Here is a 24,577-nt window from a genome sequence, read left to right as displayed (position 1 = left end):
AAATGCTGGGATTACAGGCGTGAGCCACCGCACCTGGCTGATTATTTACATTTTTAAAAGAGGATTTGAGAAATACAAACAAAGGCCACTTTACACAATAAAATAGGCAACAACATACATATTTTTGCAAGCATAAACAATTCTCAGCTGTACTAATGACAATCACATGGGTATGACAGTTATGAACAGATGAGTGGTATTTATAAAGAAATAGGTCAAAAAGGGCAATGTATCAATGCATATCCCTATGGTTGGTAATTGTGTATGCTCGGCTTTATAACTACAGTCATTTGAAATACTTTAAGAACAACCAATGTCTTCCACCGGCTTCACTCAGATGCTAATCTCTGGAAACACTTGCACAGACACACTCAGAACCTAAGTTTCTAGGTGTTCCTTAATCCAATCAACTTGACACCTAAAATTAAGTCCCAAAGACCACCTCTTACCAACTCAGCACCCATACATACCTCCTTAAACCGTACTTAATTTCCAAATAAAGACAATGAGAAAGTTGTAGTTCTACCTATCATGATGCCAGTATCCTCTGATTGTGATTTTTGGGATTTTAGACATTATGGATTTTAGATTAGGCATTTTGATCTTTTGGGATTTCACCATTCAGGATTAAGGTGTTTGAGATTGTGTCTTACAGGATTATAAACCAAACCCCTTTTTGGGATTGGGTTTGTTTCGCCCCAGTCAGCCTTATTCTTCAGAGATTCTTCCAGGTTGTTGCTGTATCAATAGTTCACTTTTATTTTATTTTGTTTTATTTATTTATTTGGCATGGAGTCTCGTTGCCCAGGCTGGAGTGCAGTGGCGCCATCTCAGCTCACTGCAACCTCTGCCTCCTGGGTTCAAGCAATTCTTCTGCCTCAGCCTCCCTACTAGCTGGGATTACAGGCGCGCACCACTATGCCTGGCTAATTTTTGTATTTTTAGTAGAGACGGGGTTTCGCCATGTTGGCCAGGCTGGTCTCGAACTCCTGACCTCAGGTGATCCACCCGCCTCAGCCTCCCAAAGTGCTAGGATTACAGGTGTCAGCCACTGTGCCTAGCCAATAGTTCACTTTTATTGTTGAGTAGTATTTCATGGTATGAATATACTGTAGTTTGTTTAACCATTCACCCATTGAAGGACATCTGGGTTGTTTACAGTTTGGGACCATAATGAATAAAGCTGCTGTTAGTTTCTTTGTGAACACAGTCTTCATTTCTTCTGGATAACTGCCCAGTAGTGCAGTTGTTAGGTCATATGATAATTGCATATTTAAAGAAACTGCTGAACTGTTTTCCAGGGTGAGTCAGACTGCTTTACATTCCCACCAAGAACATATGGGCGATCCACTTCATTCACATTCTCAACAACATTTAGTTGTGTCTCTGTGTTTTATTTTAGGCATTCTGGTAGGTATATAGTGATAGATATATAACTTATTCTGGTTTTAATTTTTATTTCTTTAATTGGTAATGTTGTTGAGTATCTTTTCATGTACTCATTTTGCCATCTGCATATCCTGTTAGGTGAAATGTTACTTTAAATCTAATTGGATTTTTAGTTTTTTTTTTATTTTTGAGTTTTGAGAGTTCTTTATGTATTCTACATGCTAGTTCTTTGTCGGATATGTTGCTTGCAGCTGTTTCCTCCCAATGTATAGCTTGTCTTTCTCTTTTTTCTTTTTTAAGACAGTCTCGCTCTGTCACTCAGGCTGGAGTACAGTGGTGAGATCGCAGTTCACTGCAGCCTCAACCTCCAGGGCTCAAGCAATCCTCCCACCTCAGCCTCTTAGTAGCTGGGACTACAGGTGCCTGTCACCACACCCAGCTAATTTTTTTTTTATTATTATTAGTGGAAACGAGGTCCCTGTGTTGCCCAGGCTGGTCTCAAACTCCTGGTCTCAAGCAGTTCTCCCGCTTTGGCCTCCCAAAATGCTGGGATTACAGGTATGAGCCGCCATGCCTAGCCTCCAATGTATGGCCTGTCTTTTAATCTTCTTAATAGAGTTTTGTAGAGTACAAGATTTTAATTTTTCTGCAGTTTACCAGTTTTTCCTTTTATGGATTGTGCTTTTGGTGTCAAAAGTAAGAACCCTGCCGAGCACTAGCTTCCGAAATTTTTCTCATACTTTTAATTAAAAAAAAAAAAATTCTCTAGTTTTATTTAAGTCTGTGATCCATTTTGAGATTTTTTTTTTTTTTTTGACTTATGAACATCCACTTGTACTGGGACTATTTGTTGAAAAAGGTCTCTGGCTGCTTTTAAAGTTTTCCTTTGTCTTCGGTATTCTAGAATTCCACTATAATGTGTCCAGATAGGGATTTCATTTATCTTTCTTGTTATATCTTGTGTCTGATGGCTTCGTGTTTTTTATTATTCTGGAAACTTCTCTGCCATTTTCTCTTCAAATAGTCTGTCTCCACATTCTATCTATTATTTCCTTTTGTAATCTCAGTCAGTTTTATGTAAGGCTGTCTCATTTTGTTCTTTGTATCTTAACTCATGTTTTCCAGATAGTGCATTCTGAATAATTGTTTCAGGTCTATATTCCAGGTCACCCATTCTTTTTCACATAAGTCCAGTCTCCTATTTAACCCATCCACTGAATTTTTAATTTCAGTAATTTTTTTTTGGAGTTCTGTTTGATTCTTTCTTGAATTTGCCAGGTTATTTTTGATTTTCTGTTGTTCTTTGCTCATTTATTTCCACTCTGTTTTATTTACATAATTATATTGTGTTTTTGATAATGCCAGAATCTTAATTTCTTAAGAATTAAAAAAGTTTTCCTGCTGACCCTTGTGCATACTGGCTTATTTCCTTATGTGTTTCAGATTTTTTTTTTCCCGTTAAATTGGGAGGACATACTTTGGGACGCCTAAGGTACCTAAAATGAAGATACTTTTCTCCAGAGAGGATGCATATTTACCTTCCAGACTCTAGGTGATGCAATCGCTTGGGGCCACTTTCATTTCTGGCTTGGAATTTCCATGTGCAAGCATAATGTATTTTTGAACCCTAGACCTTGATGAAAGTTGACAAAATATCAGGGAAAACGTATCTAGCGTTAAGATCTCCCATCTATACCCCCATCATTGCAGAACTGGGTAAAACGCAGGTGTTGCTTTTTTTGTTTTTTGTTTTTTTGAGATGGAGTCTCGCTCTGTCACCCAGGCTGGAGTGCAGTGGTGTGATCTCGGCTCATTGCAACCTCCGCCTCCACCTCCCTGGTTCAAGCGATTCTCCTGCCTCAGCCTCCCGAGTAGCTGGGACTACAGGTGGCTGCCACCACGCCTGGCTAATTTTTGTATTTTTAGTAGAGGCAGAGTTTCACCATATTGGCCAGGCTGGTCTCGAACTCCTGACCTTGTGATCTGCCCGCCTCAGCCTCCCAAAGTGCTGGAATTACAGGTGTGAGCCACCGTGCCCAGCCTTAGTGGTTTTTTCCCTAGCCCAGTCTTTCTCTGACGAACTTGCTTTAGGTGAGCTCTTCTATTATAGTCTCCTGGCTTCATGTGAAGATCTTAGGCTCAGCTTCCCAGTTCTCTTTTAGGTCCAAAGCCTTGTCTTTATGAATATCCCTCATCACTGTGACCTGAAGTCCTTAGTCCCCAGCTGTGCAGGCAGGGGCATCCTGGGTAGTGGCCTGCTTACCATTTTGTTAATATATTTGTGAGTCATGAGGAATTTCCCTGTCTTGCAGTCTCATCAATACATGTAAAAGTATGATTGCTGGCTGGGTGCGGTGGCTCACGCCTGTAATCCCAGCACTTTGGGAGGCCGAGGCAGGCAGGTCACCTGAGATCAGGAGTTCAAGACCAGCCTGGCCAATATGGCGAAACCCTGTCTCTACTAAAAATACAAAAAATTAGCTGGGCATGGTGGTGCATGCCTGCAATCCCAGCTACTCGGGAGGCTGAGGCAGAAGAATTCCTTGAACCCAGGAGGCGGAGGTTGCAGTGAGCCGTGATCACACCATTGCACTTCAGCCTGGGCAACAAGAGTGAAACTCCATCTCTAAATAAATAAATAAAGTATGATTGCTGTAATTTATCCAGCATGTGGATGTTGTATGGAGGAGGTGGGAGGGGGCGGTTACAATTCAGAATATCTAGTTCACCATACAGCTAAGAGCAGTTGTCTTCCTGCTATTGTACATAATTCTTAGCCATCAATAGAAAACATTTTAAATACATAAGAAACTATCACTCTGAATATAGAAAAATACATACTGTTCATACAGAAGATTCTAAAATGTAGTCTGAAAGAATGAATACGCAAGGGAGAAATGTTGGTTGCAGGTGATGGAGCAGTGAGAGGAAATAACCTCCTCACACCTGAAGCTTGATTCAGTAGATCCAGTGGGAAAAACCAAAGTAGTAAAAATGTTTGAACCTATCATTGCAAGGCAAAACTCTCCTTAATTGCAAATGCTGCAATTAGATATGAGAAACTGGTTTTAGCAAAGATATGTGTACAGAAACGTAGTGTTCATCACGTATCCTTGATTAGATACAGCGCAGTCTGGCTTCATGATACTACTACTAATCTACGGTAAAGTGGCCATGTTTCCTATTTCTTCTGTTTTGCTTCTCTAGGTTTTAGGTGAACTCTTAAAACCAGTCTCCATTTATATATTCTACTGGCTTTTGATAACTTGTCCCCGCAACCCCTCCCCCGGAAAAAAGACTGAGTGAGCTGTTGGTAGTCAGATATTTTTTAAGTTAAAAAGCTGTTTGGGGCTGGGTGTGGTGGCTCACCTGTGATCCCAGCACTTTGGGAGGCTGAGGCAGGTGGATCACCTGAGGTCAGGAATTTGAAACCAACCTGGCCAACATGGTGAACCCCTGTCCCTACTAAAAACACAAAAATTAGCCAGGTGTGGTAGCAGGTGCCTGTAATCCCAGCTACTCGGGTGGCTGAGGCAGGAGAATTGCTTGAATCTGGGAGGCGGAGGTTGCAGTGAGCCGAGATCGTGCCATTGCACTCCAGCCTGGGTGACGAGTGGAACTGCATCTCAAAAACAAAAAACAAAACAAAAAAACCACCAAAACTATTTGGAGCCTAAAATTTCTCAGTTATTATAACTTCACTGTAAGGTTTCAGCTTAATCTTTCTTACCAGCTGAATTTTAAAAGATTTTGATCAGAACTATTAAAGGCTAAATAAAAGAAACTTTAAATACACTCAGCAATCATACTTTTACAAGTGTCTTTTAATAAATTGGTTGCTTTTTAGTTACTGAAAAATATATTTCATCTTGGTTTTCCACTCATCATAAAAACATTTAATCTTAAGTTTGACATTTCTTACCCATCTAGACTGAGTCACAAAGAATGCATAATAGCTAGTAAAATCGAAATCACAGGAACCTTACCTTTCAGTGGCTGTTGCTATGAAACCATGTTTTGATGGGAAATTTGAGAGAACCCTGGGCTTCCTGTTATTAAATGACAGATTGTGGAGATCCCCTTCATTTTCAAAACTCTTTTTTTTTTGTTTTGTTTTCAAGATGGAGTCTTGCTCTTATCACCCAGGCTGGAGTGCAATGGTACGATCTTGGCTCACCACAACCTCCGCCTCCCAGGTTCAAGTGATTCTCCTGCCTCAGCCTCCCAAGTAGCTTGGATTACAGGCACCTGCCATCATGCCCTGCTAATTTTTGTTATTTTTAGTAGAGACGGGGTTTCACCATGTTAGCCAGGCTGGTCTTGAACTCCTGACCTCAAGTGATCTAAGAGCCTCAGCCTCCCAAAGTGCTGGGATTATAGGCATGAGCCACCATGCCCAGCCCAGAACTCTTTTTTTTTTTTTTAATTAATTTTTTTTGCACACAAAAACAATAAACATTTTCTAAAAATACATACAAACAAAAAGATGCGTATCAAACATATTAGGAAGGTTACATATGGGAAGTCGGGGAATAGAAATGGGGGGTGGGAGTTAAAATAAATGAGAGAGGGACTTTATATGGATCAGTGATAATAACTCAATCCTCTATTTGACAAAGAAGAGGGAGAAGGAAGAGGAAGAAAAAGAAAGTGGGATAAAGGATCAGAAAGGGAGGAAAATAGAAAAAATTAGAGTATGACTCCAGGGTAGACCTGTTTTGTTGTCACTGAGTTGGTTGGTTGGTTTGTCTGTTGTATTTTTCATGTTTCGCCACGTTGGCCAGACTGGTCTCGAACTCCTAGCCCGAAGTGATCAACCCGCCTCGCCCCCCAGAGTGCCGGGACCACAGGCGTGAGCCACCACGTCCAGCCCCCACATTGCTTCTGGCCTCCGTGGTAGACCTCCCAGACGGAGCGGCCGGGCAGAGGCGCTCCTCACTTCTTCCCAGACACGGGGCGGCCAGGCAGAGGCGCTCCTCACTTCTTCCCAGACGATAGGTGGCCGGGCAGAGGCGCTCCTCACTTCCCAGACGATGGGTGGCCGGGCAGAGGCGCTCCTCACTTCCCAGACGATGGGTGGCCGGGCAGAGGCGCTCCTCACTTCCCAGACGGGGCGGCCGGGCAGAGGCGCTCCTCACTTCCCAGACGGGGCGGCCGGGCCGAGGCGCTACTCACTTCCCAGATGGGGGGGCCGGGCAGAGGCGCTCCTCACTTCCCAGACGATAGGTGGCCGGGCAGAGGCGCTCCTCACTTCCCAGACGATGGGCAGAACTCTTTTTAAAGCAAGTCATTTTAATTACTCTTCTGCTAATGGGAAAATCTATATTCTTACCCTATTTTATCCACACTCGACTACTAGTTAGGCTTAATTTTGCTAGGGGCACTGTCAAGAGTTAACAATTTTATGTTTTCACCTCCTCTGCTATTCCTTGTTCATTGAATGGGCAGATGAGCAGGGTTTTTGACTAATGTTTTCATGGGCAATTAAAAAGTTGTATTGACTGGGCATGGTGGCTCATGCTTGTAATCTCAGCACTCTGGGAGGCTGAGGCACTGATCCACCTCAAGTGGATCACTTGAGGTCAGGGGTTTGAGATAAGCCTGGCCAACATGATGAAACCCCATCTCTGCTACAAAAATTTGCCAGGTGTGGTGGTGCACGCCTGTAATCTCAGCTATTTGGGAGGCTGAGGCAGGAGAATCATTTGAACCCAGGAGGCGGAGGCTGCAGTGAGCTGAGATCGTGTCATTGCACTCCAGCCTGGGCAACAGAGCGAGACTCAGTCTCAAAAATTAAAAAAAAAAAAAAGTTGTATTGCTGTTATTAAATGAGTAGAGTACTAGAAAGCTGGACACACATAAAGGTTGCAAATACAGTGTCATTCTAGCAAGAGAGTTTGTATAAAAAGAGAAGTTAGGCAATGCTTCTTTGTTGCTATGAATCTAGAACAAGACCAGGGACCTCTGGCTCCTGAAAAAGAGAAAAGTTTTGTTTGCTTGGTTTGGTGGAGAGAGCTGGGGAAACCTGAGTCAGGAACAAAGGCATATGAAGGTGGTAACAAGCCAGGTGCAGAGGGAGAGCAGGGTGGTGTCTGACTACAGCCGAGGCTGGGAAGGCAATGAGTGTCAGGAGGGAAGAGGAAATTGGGAAAGGGAGAGTCCCAAATGTAAAACTGAGAAGCTTGGATTTGCTTTGCCAGGTCCCAGAAAATAAGGAAGAAAGTAGCACTGGGATAATTGAGAAAAGTTACTCTGGGCGTTGTATGTAGGACCTTTACCATGGGTTGGCACCACATTCCTCACATGGCATGAACACGATTTCATTCAATATTGATTCCACACATCACCCCAAATGCAGACGTACATCAAGCAGGCTTCCCAGAGGAGATGATGCAGACGCTGAGGCCTTTGATATCTCTTCTGCATTTGATACCCAAGTTGGTGCAGTGCTAGAACGTAGAATAGGTGCAACAACAACAACGTTAAAGTCATACAGTCTTTGTTACATAATCACTCATTTGGCATCACAGAAATAATACCAGTATCTTCAGCATGACCAGGGTTGGATGTGGTTTTAGTAAACCTGATACGGTGTAAGCAGGATCAGAATGGAGCCCACATGGTCGACCGTGGCCCGTGCTGCGTTCATGGGATGTGTAGCTGAGGGCTGACCTGGAAACATCTTGGGCACAGGCTCTTTGTTGGATTCATGGCATGTCTGGCATGCAGGAGAGAGTGCCTCACATAGAGCAAGAAAGTAGCCTCGAAAACACTGCAATCTTAGCAGGCGGCAGTGCACACTTTTAACTTCATGATAAGTGATATTTCATTGTTGTATTGATCATTTTCTACTACTCACTTTCTAAGAACACACAAAAAACACACACTCATGGTCTTTTCCCCTGGCATATGCTTACAGGAAATAACATGACAGGCATGACCATGATACATGCTCAATTTTTAGGTCTGTCCTAGATGTCCCTCTCACTGCACAACCCCAGCACGGGCAGGCACAGGCAACACTGCATCACATGCAGACAGCTGCCCCATGGCCTGCCAACCCATCCTCCAGGCTCAAGGCTTCACTCCATAGCTCTTTCACTGTCTTCTCATTAGACAGTGAGAATGTGCTTAGCTGTAAGTAAATGGTTATCACAACTAAGAACTCTGAGAGAAAGTGTTTGTGGGCTTGAAGGGTGTATCAGTTTCCTAGGACCGTCACAACAAACAACCACAAGCAGGGTGACTTAAAACAAGGTTGGGCATCGTGGCTCACACCTATAATCCCAGCACTCTGGGAGACCAAGGTGGGAGGATTGCTTGAGGCCAGGAGTTCAAGACCAGCCTGAGTAACATAAGAAGACCCCATGTTGATGACGCAGTTAGTCGGCTGCAATGGCGCCAGTGAGGCGGGCAGCGAAGTGGCGGCCTGGTGGTTTTGAGGTGCGTGGTGAAGGGGTTTCCATGGTCGGGTACAGGAATAAGAATGTGAAACAGAAGACATGGCGGCCTAACCATCCGCAAGCCTTCGTGGGGAGCGTTCGCGAGGGACAAGGCTTTGCTTTTCGAAGAAAACTGAGAATACAGCAAAGTTACAAGAAATTTCTATGGAAGGAAAAGAAGGCTCAAATGTCACTGGAATCTCATTTCACAGATCGAAACCCAGATAATCTGAAACATCTCTATTTTCAGATAGAGGAAAGACTTAGGAAGCAACCAAAAAAAGTTGACCATCCTTTGTCAGAACAAGTTCACCAGCCTTTGCTTGAAAAACAGTGTAGCATTGACCAGGCTTTATTTGAAGATCAGTGTAGCTTTGACCAGCCTCAGCCAGAAGAACAATGTAGTAAAACAGTAAACTCCTTTACAATTCCAAAGAAAAATAAAAAGAAAACATCAAATCAAAAAGCACAAGAAGAATATGAACAGGTACAAGCTAAACGTGCTGCTAAGAAACAAGAATTCGAGAGGAGAAAACAGGAGAGAGAAGCCCAAAGGCAGTACAAAAAGAAGAAAATGAAAGTGTTTAAAATATGGCACAAAAAGACTAAAAAGGGCCAACCAAACGTGAATGTACAAATAGAGTACCTTCTTCAAAAAATACAAGAAAAAAGTTAAATTAAACATTTTGTTCCTACAGGTTAAAATACCTGCTGCCTATTAGGTTCTTCTGTGACAAGTGCCTCCCAGCAGTGAACTGAATTTGTTGACATAAACTGGATTGCTAAACTATGCTAAAATAAGATGTTCATATATTTTCATTATGGTAAAAAATTTTCTAAATATGTTCTACATATGTTTCTTATTTATTTGCCTCTGAAGGAAGGTTGGCCTGAAGAACTGAAAGAACCTCCTATTTGCAAGACAGGCCCAAGCATGTAATACTTTTGTGCTGTATGAGATTTATATGAAATAAAATTTTTTAAAAATAAAAAAAAGAAGACCCCCATGTCTACAAAAATTAAGAAATTAGCCACGTGTGGTAGTGCATGCATGTAGTCCTAGCTACTCAGGAGGCTGAGGCAGGAGGATTGCTTGAGCTCAGGAGTTTGAGGTTACAGTGAGCTGATTGTGCCACTGTACTTCAGCATGGGTGGCAGAATGAGATTCTGTTTCAAACAAAACAAAACAAAACAAAATCTATTATCTCACAGTTCTGCAGGCTGGAAGTCTGAATCAAGCTGTCATCAGAGACGTGCTCGCTCTGAAGGGTCTAGGGAAGAATCCTTCCTTGCCTCTTCCTAGCTTCTCATGGCATTCGCTGGCTTATAGCTGCATCATCCTCATCTCTGCCTCTATCTTCACATTGCCTTCTTCCCTGTGTCTCCTCTATGTCTCTCTCCAAATTTCTCGGTCCTTTCTTTTAAAAAGACACCCCAGCTGGGCACAGTGGCTTATGCCTGTAATCCCAGCACTTTGGGAGGCCGAGGCAGGTGGATCACCTGAGGTCAGGAGATCGAGACCAGCCTGGCCAACATGGAGAAACCCCGTCTCTACTAAAAATACAAAAAATTAGCTGGGCTTGGTGGCAGGTGCCTGTAATCCCAGCTACTCAGGAGGCTGAGGCAGGAGAATCGCTTGAACCCGGGAGGCGGAGGTTGCAGTGAGCCGAGATTGCACCATCACATTCCAGCCTGGGGGACAACAGCAAGGCTTTGTCTTAAAAAACAACAAAAAAAAGACACCTGTCATTGGGTCATTGGATTTAGGGCTCACTCTCATCCAGTATGAACACTTCTTAACTTGATTATATCTGCAAAGACTCTATTTCCGAATAAAGTCACATTCACAGATATTGGAGGTTAGGACTTGAACATATCTTTTTGGGGGCACAATTTGACGCACTATAGGCTGTAAGGTGTTTGCAGAGCTCAAGAAACTTTGCAGAGCTCCAGCACTTTGGCTAGAGGTTAGCAAAGATGTTGAACAGATACTGAGCTGAGCCTTAGAGGCCAAATTTCTAAACATAGAATGTTGCAGGCATTCAAATGTGACCACTTATAATCCCACATCATTAGCCCAGGAGTAGGTGCTTCATTTTAACATGCGATCGTCACTCATTCTTTGCCTTCAACCCAAGGTTCCTCTACCTGTTTCCCATAGCGCTCATGTCTTTTCATTCAGTCTCTCTTCCTAGCAATGGGTAGCTGGTTAGTACAGGCCATCTCGTAGTTCCCTGGGGGCTTTTTGTAAGAGAACTATAGCTTCCAGAAAAATGGGTCTCTACACGCCAGGCACTCTTCTAAGTAGTTTATAGACACTAATTCCTGTAATTCTCACAGTATCCTTATGAAGTAGATCAGATTATTTATTCCCACTTTACATATTAGGAAACTGAAGTACAGAGGTTAGATAATTTGCTCAAAGTTACACAGTTAATAAGTAGCAGGGCACTCTGGCTTCAAGTTCATGATACCAAACTGCCTGCCATTATAAACTTAGATTCTTTCCCTACCAAGATATGCAAGAAAAGAAAAAAGAAACAATAAAAAGGAGCTTAGATTATTTCTTATACCACTTATCAAAATAAATTCCAGGTCATGATTAAAGACCTGAATGTAAAAAATAAAACTTGGGCTGGGCATTGTGGCTCATGCCTGTAATCCCAGCACTTTTGGGAGGCTGAGGCAGGGGGATCACTTGAGCCCAGGAGTTTGAGACCAGCCTGGGCAAGACGATGCTTCTGCAAAAATTTAAAACATTAGCTGGGTGTGGTGGTGTGCCCTTGTAGTCCCAGCTACTTGGGTGGGAGGACGGCTTGAGTCCAGGAGTTCAAGGCTGCAGTGAGCTATGATTATCCCAGTACACTTCAGCCTGAGCAACAAAGACCCTATCTCAAGACAAACAAACAAAATAAATATATAAACATTAATACGAACAAAAAAAGAAAAAAAAGTCTACAGAATAGGAAAATGGGCAATGGAAGGGTGAAAAAGAAAACTGCAATGCCTAGAAACATATAAAAAGATCCTTAAGTTCACTAGTAACCAAGGAAATTAGAGTTAACCATGATATACCATTTCTCACACATCAGATTAGCAGAAAGCACTGAGACTGTCTCAGTCTCAGATGTTGGCAGGATATGGAGAAATGGGGACCCCTCCAATGCTGCTGGTGAACGAGTCACTGGAGAGCAGCTGAGCAGTTTCTAGTGGGGCCCAACCCATGCGTGTCCATGTCACCACTGCAAATAGCTATATATACTCTCTTTTAGCTCACTGGAAAAAAAGTTACACAACCAATCATATTCATGGTATTCACTGATGCTGTAGATAGAAGTGGGCAGACAATCCAGGGGGTCCCCACCTGGACCCATGGATGCTTCCAGTCTCCAGGACAAATGTTATCTCTCTGGGCATCTGTGTCTTCCTCTGTGGTGATGGTCTGTACCCACACGTCTGCCATCCACCATCTCAGCATCTCTGGACTGCTTCCTGAAAGCACAGATCTCAGTCTCACCGCAAGGGCCAGAATGGGCAGAAATAGCTTTGGGACAGATCCAATGCCAATTTTAAACAGGGCAGAAGAAGAAAGTGTGTGAGGCTCACTGCCCTACTCTCTTCTCAGTGCTCTAATAGTGTCCGGAGATGTGTGGACATTGGCCCCACTGACACAGCAAGAGGAAAGCCGTGGCCTTCTCTCTCTCTCTCTCTTTTTTTTTTTTTTTTGAGATGGAGTCTCGCTCTGTTGCCCAGGCTGGAGTGCAGTGGCACAATCTTGGCTCACTACAACCTCTGCCTCTCGGGTTCAAGTGATCCTCCTGCCTCAGCCTCCTGAGTAGCTGGGACTACAGGCACACACCACCATGCCTGGCTAATTGTTGTATTTGCATTTGGTCAGGCTGGTCTTGAACTCCTGACCTCGTGATCCACCTGCCTCAGCCTCCCAAAGTGCTGGGATTACAGGTGTGAGCCACTGCACCCGGCCGCCATCGCCTTCTTTTACATCTCTTACATCTCTCAGAGGCAGATCCTAGTTTTGGGTCAGTGATGCTGTAGCTAAACTTGTTGTTACCCCTGGAAGGCCTTACTTTTTGCTCAAGTGTGCAATAAATAGCCTCAACACCGATTTCATTCTTCCAGCTTCTCAGAGTCATGGCAGCAAAATCATTTTAGCTGTGGAGGATTCAAGATGAGGTTTCTCTAAATCAGATACTGTAAGAAGACTGTAGCATGGCTCTTTTCTTAAATCGAATAACCGTTTTTCTGGCCTAAATAATGTCTCCAGAATTTAAGGCAGAATTTTGGGGGCCTCCACCAAATGCTTGCTTGTCTGCCTTGAGCCGATTCCGGAATCTCTTTTGAGAAGGAGTTAGTGCTGCCCACTGTGGCCCTTATCCTTTGCAGGCATGCTGCTCACCTGGGGCTGAGTACACATTGGAATTCCTACATTTCATTGCCCAGGCTCATCTTTTCTTAAATACACAGCTGGGTTGCACTTGGCAATATCCTCAGTTTCTTCTTTGATTGGTTGCTATCTCACACCTGCAAAAAATGTGGCTCAGTTATCTAGTGTTTGAAAGAGATCATCCAGGGAAGCCATTGCACTATGTGTCTCTGAGTTCTGTTGCTTTATTTGGTTAGATGATCAGAGAACAAGGCTCTTGGACAGTGGTAGCTCATTTCCCCATAGAAATGCCTTCCCTTGAGTTGAGGTATGAGGTTGTACCCTCAGCTTTTACTGGGGCATGTGGTGAAGAATGGGCACTTGAAGACCAACATGACATCTTCTACAGGACTTGAGCTAAAGATATTGACTGATTTCTTACTCAATGTAAGGATTTAGATCTCTCCTAATTTTTTCTATTTTAGACGGAGTTTCGCTGTTGTTGCCCAGGCTGGAGTGCAACGGTTCAATCTTGGCTCACTGCAACTGCCACCTCCCAGGTTCAAATGATTCTCTTGCCTCAACCTCCCAAGTAGCTAGGATTACAGGCACCCATCACCATGCCCGGCTAATTTTTGTATTTTTAGTACAGACGGGGTTTCTCCATGTTGACCATGTTGGCCAGGCTGGTCTCGAACTCCTGACCTCAGATGATTCACCTGCTTTGGCCTCTCAAAATGCTGGGGTTACAGACGTGAGCCACCGCACCTGGCCAATCTCTCCTAAAATTTAACATCAGGAATGTATTTATTTCTCTTGGAAACTCTGCATCTTTTTTTGTGGTTTTGGGAGCTTGGAGGCAACGTGTGGTTGTGTAAAGCTTGTTTTTGAGCCTGATGGCCCTAGGCTTCCATCTTCACTCAGCCACTTAATGAGTGAACGTGGGCAGGTTGGCTACCCTTTCTCAACCCCAATGACCTCATCTGGAAACGGGAATAATTATTCCAATGCCATCAAGCTGTTTTGGGGATTAGGACACTTTGGTGTAAACTACCATATATATCATTGGTGCTAAACAAATAGGAGTTGTCGGCCGGGTGCGGTGGCTCACGCCTGTAATCCCAGCACTTTGGGAAGCCAAGGTGGGCAGATCACAAGGTCAGGAGTTCGAGACCAGCCTGGCCAACGTGTTCAAACCCCATCTCTACTAAAAATACAAAAATTAGACGTGTGTGGTGGTGTGCACCTGTAATCCCAGCTACGTGGGAGGCTGAGACAAGAGAATCGCTTGAACCCAGGAGGTGGAGGTTGCAGTGAGCTGAGATCACACCACTGCACTCCAGCCTGGGCGACAGAGCGAGACTCCATCTCAAACAAACAACAACAACAAAAGAAACAAATGGGAGCTATTACTTGAAAATCCTTTGTACCAGAAAATTTCAAAGCTAGAATTAGTATTCTAATGCAGTGACTACTCTAATCTAGCTTTCTAGTATGATATTCTTTTTTTCTTGTAAGGATTTCTGATTGAACTTTCAAAAAAATTTATTTATTTGTTTTTGAGACAGGATCGTGCAGTGGTGCAATCACAGCTCACTGCAGCCTCAACCTCCCGGGCTCAAGCAATCCACCTCAGCCTCCAAAGTGGCTGGGACCACAGGTGTGTGCCACTATGCCTGGCTAATTTTTATATTTGTTGTAGAGCTGGGATTTGGCCATGTTGCCCAGGCTGGTCTTGAAATCCTGGGCTCAAGCAATCCTCTCACCTTGGCCTCCCAGAGTGCTGGGATTACAGGCGTCAGACACTGCACCTGGCCTTAGTTTTTATTTTAATTATTCCATTCTCTGTGTTTTAATCACCTACACTGCTTCACATTTTCTTTGGGAGACAGGTGGTGAATAAATAAAAAGAGCTACACATTCCAGTTACATTGTGCCATTCTTACCTCCCTAGCACCAACACCTGGGTTCTAAACCCACCTTGGCCAGCTGGTTGACTGTGTGTCCTTGAGCAAGTTGCTGCCTGAGACACGGAGGTTTGTTGGGAGGTGGGCTACTGTGTGGTTTGATTGTGTTCTTTCCTCTTCTTCTGACCCCTGATGAGCATCACCAAATTTAGGAAATAATTTCAGAGTTCTGGGTCTGTTGCCTGTACCTGGTGAGGCTGGAGACCAGGAAGCCTGCAGAATGCTGTGGTCATTTGGGGTCAGACTTCCCCTGCCACAGTGGGAGAGAAGCCACCACCCACGCTACGCAGGGCAGCAGTAGGGAGCAACAGGGCCATGTTATCTCTGACACAGGCTAGTGCCTTGGTCCCTAGTCAGAAGGACTTCGTGACTTGCTTGGAATTCCCCTTCGTGAAGGCAGGGACAGAGTCCTCCCTGTGCCATGTCTCCATATGCACCCATATCTCCGTAACCATCTCTGCTCTCTCTCTAGCCCTGACACTCTTCCTCCTGCAAGCTATGTTTGTGTCCAGCTGTGAGTACCGACTTTCCCCAGGAGCAGCTAGAATCCGATCATCTTCTCAGCTGGAGGCAGGAGAACTTCTATTCCAAGTTCCCTCTTGGAACAGGGGTTCTCCCCCTTGGACTCTGAATGCTATTCTTCTCATGGAGCCTCTCCTGGCTTTGCTGCGCAGCCAACCCCAGCAGCCCTCACGGAGACTTGCTGCCCTCACGGAGGGTTTGTTTTGCATGTGGTTGCTGAACTTTGATTCGGTGACTCATGCTGAGGTGCAAACTTTAAGTGCCCCCCCCCACCATTTAATTGCTTTCTTCCTTTCCTTTTTTTTTTTCTTAAAAAAAAAAAAAACCCAAGGCATAGCTACTTTTGCAGCTGAACGTGACTGTGGCATGCAGGAAGTGGAGCATTGGCATGAAGTGGCTCCTAGTGGCTGCTTGGCACACGCCAGCTGCCCTCCTCTGACTCCAGTGGCACCTGGGGGCCTGGCCTCGCTGACGGGAGAACATTGGTGTGAAGGCTGCTGGCGACTGGGCCAGCATTCATTGTGAAGACCGGAGGGACACACCCTGCTGGTGAGTGCATGTCTCCTGGCCGTCAGTCAGTGTGGCCAACACCACGCAGACTTGAGTCCGGGGGTGGAGGAGAGAGACTGGAACCCCGGGGCAGGGGCAGGAGGAGGGCTGTTAGAGAGCAGTCCTTGGGGGAGTGTGACCCTGAACAATCTGATTTCTTACACTCTAAATTATTTTAATTGCCAAATAAAAAAATAAGATAACCCTTTTTACTTTCATTTAGGTGAAGTCCTTGCTCATTTTAGCAAAATCGTGCTTAATTTCCAGATGACTTTTTTGGGGGAAGATTAAACAGAGGAAGCTCTTCAGTTTCAGTAAAACCTCCTGCTGTGGCCTTTGAAGATATTTACATGTTAGGAAATCAGAAAGAGTAGAACTCCCAGGCACATTTGAGCCCTGTCACCTTGCTCATGAGAGCATCTTCTAGACTCGTTATCATCTATGGGAAGCCTAGTTTCCAGGCTGAATGCAGTCAGGAACTTTTGGTAGCATCTCTTATAGAGGATGCCTCTGTGGGCCTCACAAAGGCTAATGAGGAAACTGAACTAAATCTTAATCTGACTGCAATGAAGACAAATTCCCTGCAGCCATAAGAAACCCCAGCTGTGGCCCCCAAGATTATGAGCTTTTCTCTAAGGCCAGACGATGCCAACCATGGGGTGCCCATCCCTGACCCATGAACAGGCTGGGGTGTGGACTACAGTAGGGTTGCTCCGGGATGTGGATCAGGGCTTAAATGCTTGTGTGTCCGCCTTAGAGAAACCATCACAATGCAGAAGAGCAGGGGACAAGTCTGAGAAAGCAAAAGGCCAGGCCAGCACACTTACGTTCACAGCAACATCATTCACACAGGCCCAGAGGCAGAGGCAACCCAAGTGTCCACTGAAGGGTGAATAGATAAACATGATGTGGTGTATACATACAAAGGAATGTTATTTAGCCTCAAAAATAAGAGAAATTGGCTGGGAGTGGTGGCTAACACCTGTAATCCCAGCACTTTGTGGGGCCAGGGAGGGAGGATCCCTTGAGGCCAGGAGTTTGAGACCAGCCTGGGCAACTTAGTGAGACCCCCATCTCTACAAAAAAAAAAACCTGCCAGCCATGGGAGTGTGTGCCTGTAGTTCCAGCTGCTCAGGAGGCTCAGGTGGGAGGATTGCTTGAACCCGGGAGTTTGTAATGAAGATATAATGCTGAGCAAAATAAGCCGGTGACAAAAGGACAAATACTGTACAGTTCCACTCCTAAGAGCTGCCTAGAATCATCACATTTATTTAAAAAGAACGTACAATGGTGGGTGCCGGGGGCTGGGGACGGGAAATGGGAAGTTATGTTTCATGAGCTGAGAGTTTCAGTTTTGCAGGCTGAAAAGAGATCTGGAGCTGGATGGCGGTGATGGTTGCACAGCAGTCTGAATGTGCTCCGTGCTACTGACCTGTACCCTTAAGATAGTTACAATGGTATATTTTATGTTACATATAATTTACCACAATTTAAAGACAATTTAAAAATTACAAATTCCCTTAAAAAAAAAATAAAGGCCAGGCGAGAAACACTAGTCCCATTAACTACCGTCTTTGCCTCTCTGTGACTTCCTCAAAATCTAACTGACAGCTCCACTGAGGGCCTCTAGCTCTGAGCTGAACCAGAAACTTTCTGTTTGGCCTCTGTGGAGAAGCTCAGGACAAGACAACTTCTCCTCACCCTGGTGGCCGAGTTCTGGAGGCCGTAATTTCGTGGATTTCTGTGGAGCTGGCAGAGGTGACTGGGGAACAGACTTGGGGGGCAGGGGCGAGGTGTTGAGTGTGCTGGTCTTGGGGCTGGGCTGGCTGTGGTCTGCTCCATGGCACCTCATGGTGGCCGCTGGCCTTTGGGTGGCACCTGAGCAGCCCTGGGCAGTGCCTTCTGGCCTTGGCGAATCGCCACCTTTGGGAGTCTGGTCTCCCTTATTTACAGTAGGGGTCTGGGTATGTCACCAAAGCTGCTCTTTGCCTCAGTGTCCCCCCCTGCACTGGGAGTACTGAGGTGGCTCCCAGGACACTGAGGTTCCCACAGATGTGATAATATACAAGGAAGCGCCTGTGGGAGCTGCCACTTCTCCCCCAACTCCTTCTCTCCTCTTTGTTTCTCTTTTCCTCAGGGCCCTTCTAGTCAGAGGCTGCAAACTAGAACCCGGGACCCCTCCTCTGGACTGGCTGATTCTAGAATGGACAGATCTGGTCTGTTCCAGCCGTGGGGGCCCCTCCCTTCCTCCCTGCTCTTCCAGGCCGCCCTGAACCCACCCCCAGGGGCCTGCCCTGACAACAGGAAGCTGCTCCTGTGACCTCCCAGGGCATTGCGGGGCCACTTGGAGGATTTTCTAAGTGTTGTCGCTAATCTTCTGGACAGAGTGTGACTTCCAGTCAGGACGGAGGAAGGAAACTGAAATGAAGTCGTTCAGACTTTCAGGTCTTCAAAATAGGAAGGAAGAAACGAGACGCGGCTGGCAGAGCTGCAGCTCAGAGACCATCATGTCCCGGGGGAAGGCTGCGGCCCCAGGGCCCAGTGGGCTCCTAAGAGCAGCACCCCACTCCTGTCCCCGCTTCTTCCGTATTTAGAAGTTTTAAAAAGGAACCAAGTTGATTTTAAAGTCTCAAGGGAGAAAAAGCCTCTGAAGTAGATGCATTCTTTCAGTTTAGTGTGAAAACAGCTCTCCTGGCCATGCCTGCCCCTTCAGTCTCCTCAGAAAACGGGCTGCGGGCTGTGCCCCGAGGGCCCCCGGGGGAGCTGCCCCCTACTTGGGCCCCGGGCGGCTGTCCTTGCGCCCCCCCAGGCGAAAGCCCCCAGTGTTTTCATTTTGGAAAAGCTCATGTTTCTGTCACATGGAGCTCAAGTTGCAAAAGAAACTTGGACTTTCCTCAGAGCCGTTCGTTGGTGACGGAAGAGAAGTCACCTGACCCAGCTAACAAGATGCTGCCTGTGTCCTGAACACATCTCAAAACGACAGATCATTTTCGTCACTGCCGATCATCTCTGCCATTTTACTAGCCATGCAGCCTTTACTTTCCGAGCGTCAGTTTCCTCACCCGCAGGAAGGGAACACTTGTATCTACCCCATCTTCCCACCAGGGGTATTGGGAAGGCCTTGGATACAAAGGCTGAGCCACGGCCGGGAGCATGGCTCACGTCTGTAATCCCAGCACTTTGGGAGGCTGAGGCGGCCAGATCATTTGAGGTCAGGAGTTCGAGACCAGCTTGACCTACATAGCGAAACCCCATCTCTACTAAAATACAAAAATTAGCTGGGCGTGGTGGCATGTGCCTGTAGTCCCAGCTACTCAGGAGGCTGAGGCAGGAGAATCGGTTGATAATCAGGAGGTGGAGGTTGCAGTGAGCCGAGGTCGCACCATTTCACTCCAGCCTGGGCGACAGAGCAAGACTCTCTCTCTGTAAAAAAAAAAAAAAAAGAAGGCTGAGCCACAGGAAGGTAAACTTTTCTGTTCCTGTCTCCTGTTCCTTTATTCTGTTCCTTTCTCTCTCTTAGTTCTTACCCTCTTTTCTTTCTCCCACATCTCCTCCCTCTTCCTTTCTTTTTCTTCCAAATTAAAACAAATGTCACAGTGCCTGTGTGGGGAGGGATGGAGGTGGCTGGGCTGTCAGGGGTGGGAAGGCTTCTGAGGGGTGTGGCAGTGGGGTTTGCCTGTGAGGCAGATGTTCTGGGTGAGGGCAGAGCCTGACTGGAAGCCTTTCGGGCTCAGTGCGTGGCCCTGGTGTGAGGCTGGCCTGTCCGGCTGGGTGAGTGTCCTCTTCCTTAATGGAGTCTGGGCTGCAGGTGGACCTCAGCTGAGGGGACAACCGTCCTGAGAGAGAAGAACTGGTCACCAGTCAGGGAGGAGGTGAGGCTGGGCTGGAGGCAGGTGGCCAAGAGCCTGGAGGGTGTGTTGGGCCCGACTGTGATGATGGCGTGGAGTGTGACACGGCACTTCTTCCCACTTCGAAGAGCCAGTCTGCCTTCACTGTGCAGTTCAGTTCTCTCCAACAGTTCCTTGGCCTTCCCTGCCCCTCAAAGGAAGATAAGACCTTCCTCACCTGTTTTTTTTTTTTTTTTTGAGACAGAGTTTCACTCTTGTTGCTCAGGCTGGAGTGCAATGGCACGATCTTGGCTCACCGCAACCTCCGCCTACTGGTTTCAAGCGATTCTCCTGCCTCAGTCTTCTGAGTAGCTGGGATTAAAGGCATGCGCCACCACGCCCGGCTAATTTTGTATTTTTAGTAGAGACGGGGTTTCTCCATGTTGGTCAGGCTGGTCTGCCTCAGCTTCCCAAAGTGCTGGGATTACAGGCATGAGCCACTGCGTCTAGTCAGTTCTGGTATCTATTGTTCTCTTCTTTGTGTCCACATATACTCCGTGTTTCACTCCCACTTATAAGTGAGAACATGTGCTATTTGGTTTTCTGTTTCTGCATTAATTCACTTAGGATAATGGCCTCCAGCTTCATCCATGTTGCTGCAAAGGACATGATTTTGTTTTTTATGTCTGCATAGTATTCCGTGCTGTATGTGTACCACATTTGAAAGCACATTTTTCTAATTGAAAGTACGTGCTTATCTTCATGTATCTTCATGGTTTACAGCTCATTGTTAATGTTTTTTGTCTATTTTCTTGAATTGATTGTGAATGAGTTGACATTGGATTGTCTTATTTTGTTTTCATAGAGCTGGGATGCAGCACAGTGCTGGTGTTGTCAGTGAGCGGCAAATGTTTATTACACTAAGGAGTGAATGAGCTAGGGTGGTGGTGGTGTGAGTGTGAAGGGGAGGGTGGTTATGGAAAATGTCCGGGAAGTAGAATTGTTGGCCAGTGGGTTGTAGAGGTAAGGATAAGAGAGGAGTGAAAGGGGACTTCGAGATTTCTTCTTTAGGCCTCCGGGGGATGCCATTCAATAAGATTGGGGGCCCAAGGAAAAAGATATTTCAGGAGGAAAGATAACTTTAGCTTTGGACATTTAGTTTTAAAAATCTATTAGGGCATGGTGGCATACACCTGTGGTCCTGGCTACTTAGAAGGCTAAGGTGGGAGGATCACTTGAGCCCAGGAGTTCAAGTCCAGCTTGGGCAACATAGTGAGACCCCAAAATTTCTAAAAATTAAAAAAAACAAATCCATTAAACTCCTCAGATATACTAGGCATCATCTGGTGCTGGTGATTCTGAGGCAATAGGTCAGGATACCTGAGTAATTCAGTGTCTTGAGAAATGGAAGAATGATAATTCACTGTGTTAGAAGACAGGTGTGAGCAAAGTGCTGTGGTAGATGAGATGGCCAAGCTGCTCATTCTGTCTGTAGGCTCAGGGATGACTGCTCTGAATAACATCTGAGCTGAATCTTGATGTCTTCCAAGACAAAAAGAGACTTCCAGGTAGAGAGGAAAGCATACACAGAAACACAGTGCTGAGAACATTCTGTTTTTTTGTTTGTTTGTTAAGTTTAGTTTTATTTTTTAAGAGATAGGCTCTTGCTCTGTCACCTAGGCTTGGGTCGGTGGTGTGATCACAGCTCACTGCAGCCTCAACCTCCTGGGGTCAAGTAATCCTTCTGTCTCAGCCTTCTGAGTGGCTGGGATTTCAGGCACATGCCACCATGCCCAGATAATTTTTAACATTTTTTGAAGAGATAGGATCTCACTGTGAACTCCTGGCCTCAGGCAATCTTCCCACTTTGGCTTCCCAAAGTGCTGGGATTACAGGCACAAGCCATTATGCTTGTTGTGAGAACATTCTGGAATGTCTAGGGAGCAGGGAAACGTTCAGCATGGCTCTAGAGAAAGGGTCAGGTGGGCCAGGGGTGGGCAGTGAGGTGGTCAGTTTCAGGGCTGGTTTGTGACAAGCTCGGCAGCCTGTCTAGGAATTTGGTGTATTTCTTGTAGCCAATGAGGAGATTTCGAAGCAGGTGGCGAACATGATCCGACTCGTTTTAGAAATACAATGCCGGCTACAAGCCAGATGGAGGCTGTTATAGTTATCAGGTATGGGGTGAAGATGGCAGGAATGAGGGGTGGGTGGGGCAAAGGACAGTAGGAGATAGATTTGAGAGGGCCAGATTGAGGGAGTAAAGACACTGGATGTTCTGTACTGGGGCCCTGGGAGAAGGAGGGCGTGTCTATAGGTCACCGACATGGAGTCAGCTATGTGGAAATACCTGTTGGAACAGCTCTAGATTTAAGAATAAACTTTTTAGTTTCAGAGCCCCTTTATACTCTTAAAAATTATTAAGGTTCTTAAAGAGACTTTGTTTATGTGGGTTCTATCTATCGCTGGATATGTACTTTATTAGAAATGAAAACTAAGAACTTAAAAAATTCATTTATTTCTACATAATAATAAACCAATTATACTGACATAAATGACATATCTCATGAAAAATAACTTTATTTTCCAAAACAAAAAAAAATTAGTAAGAAGCCTGGCACTAATTCACATTTCTGCAAATCTATTTAATGTCTGGGTTAATAGAAGACAGCTAGATTCTCATACCTGCTTCTGCATTCAAGCTGTTGTGGTATCACACAACACGTAGACTCTAGAATATTCTGTTGTACACTCAGGAGAGGATAAGAGTAAAGTACAGAAATTACATCTTAGCATTATTATAAAAATAGTTTTTTTTTTTTTGAGGTGGAGTCTTGCTCTGTTGCCCAGGCTGGAGTGCAGTGGCACGATCACCGCTTACCACAACCTCTCCCTCCAGGATTCAAGCGATTCTACTGCCTCAGCCTCCTGAGTAACTGAGACTACAGGTGCACACCACCATGCCCAGCTAATTTTTGTATTTTTAGTAGAGAGGGGGTTTCACGATATTGGCCAGGCTGGTCTTGAACTCCTGACCTCGTGATCCGCCCACCTCGGCCTCCCGAAGTACTGGGATTACAGGCATGAGTCCCGTGCGCGGCCTAAAAATAGCTTTTACCTTGAAGATGCCCTGAAAAAATCTTGGAGTCCCCCAAGCTTCCCTAGACCACACCTTGGGAACCACTGAAGTAGTCACTTAGCACATGTCTCTGTGTGACTGCATTCTGAGTTCCCATAGCACTTAAATAGCAAGCACAGTGTTTATCTCACAGACTTATAACTGTGCCTAGTGCTCAGTGGGAGGTGTGAGCAAGACATGCAGCTGTGGGGCCCATCAGAATATAGGTGCTGGTGGAGGGTCTGGGTGGCACCCCAACACTGAAGGAGGGGGGAAAGAGCTGGACCAATTGGGGAGAAGAATCAGGCCAAGTTATACAGCCTAAGGGAACAGAGAGTTTCAAGAAAGGGCAGTCCACAATTTTTTAATTTAAAATAACAAGTCAAGGAGTGGTTCCCAGTTTCAAAAGCGGCAGAGAAGTGGCATAAGGCAAGGACTGTGAAGATGTTGTTGGATTTGGCAGTTAGAAGGGGCTGGTCCCCCTGGGGTCAGTTTCGTTGTTTCACGTGGTGCCTGCCATCAGTGGGCTGAGGTGGAGTGGGAGGTGAGCAGGTGGCCGCTGCGGCAGAGGCCTCTCTGTCCAGGGGGCTGGCTGCGAAATGCCCTTCATCTGCCAGACTCTGCCATTGTTAGATCTTTTCTGGCTCCTGAACTCCTGGGACAGGCCTGCAGAGAATGCCAGGCCAAAGTGGGAACCTGGCTGAGAGAAGTGATTGATGCAAAGAAGTCAAATAGGAGAAGAGGGACTGAAGGTCAGGAGCCTGTGATACTGAGATGAGGATGAGGTAGAAAGGTTGATGTGCCGGAATGTTCACTGAGCCTGATTTGTAACAGCGAAAAATGGAAAACAAACTTTCATCCTATGACATATGGTTAAACACTGAAGCACATATTCACTCATTCATTCATTCACCAATCAACACATGTACATTGAGATTCAACTGTGTGAGTCACTGTCCTAAGTGCTGGGGATACAGTGAGCAGTAGAACAGGTAAACTAGCATGGAAAGATTTCCAACTGCTATTCTATTCTATTCTATTCTATTCTATTCTATTCTATTCTATTCTAAATTTTTTTAGGCAGGGTCTCGCTCTGCACCTGGGCTGAAGTGCAGTGGTATGATCTCGGCTCAGTGCAGCCTCAAACTCCTGGGCTAAAGTGATTTTCCCGTCTCAGCCTCCTAAGTAGCTGGGACTACAGGCCAACGCCATCATGCCTAGCTAATTTTTGTATTTTTTGTAGAGCCAGGGTTTTGCCATGTTGCTGTGGTTGGTCTCAAATTCCTAGGCTAAAGCGATTCACCTGCCTCGGCCCCCCAGAGTATTGGGATTACAGACATGAGCCAGCGCGCCCAGCCAAAAATGCATTTTTTTTTTTTTGA

General features: G+C 45.6%; 1 protein-coding gene and 1 pseudogene across 3 annotated transcripts in view; both read left to right on the top strand.

Annotated features, from left to right (window-relative positions):
* Positions 1-8,783: 8,783 nt before the first annotated feature.
* On the top strand, positions 8,784-9,811 carry LOC100594758 (annotated as a pseudogene). Its single transcript, XR_004027999.1, has one exon. The product of XR_004027999.1 is annotated as a thyroid transcription factor 1-associated protein 26 pseudogene (transcript).
* A 6,240-nt stretch (positions 9,812-16,051) lies between these two features.
* ZC3H12D (zinc finger CCCH-type containing 12D) overlaps positions 16,052-24,577 on the top strand; it is a 37,376-nt gene continuing 28,850 nt past the window's right edge. The window contains exon 1 of one of the 2 annotated variants that reach the window (XM_030803768.1): positions 16,052-16,253. The gene's annotated coding sequence lies outside the window, so the exon portion shown is untranslated. Of the gene's footprint in view, positions 16,254-17,932; positions 18,012-24,577 lie in introns of those variants that run through there. The other variant, XM_030803777.1, reaches the window with a different exon arrangement.

Source organism: Nomascus leucogenys, chromosome 3 (genome assembly GCF_006542625.1).
Source record: "Nomascus leucogenys isolate Asia chromosome 3, Asia_NLE_v1, whole genome shotgun sequence".
Classification (NCBI taxonomy): Eukaryota; Metazoa; Chordata; class Mammalia; order Primates; family Hylobatidae; genus Nomascus; species Nomascus leucogenys.
This window is presented reverse-complemented; position numbering and strand designations above follow the sequence as displayed.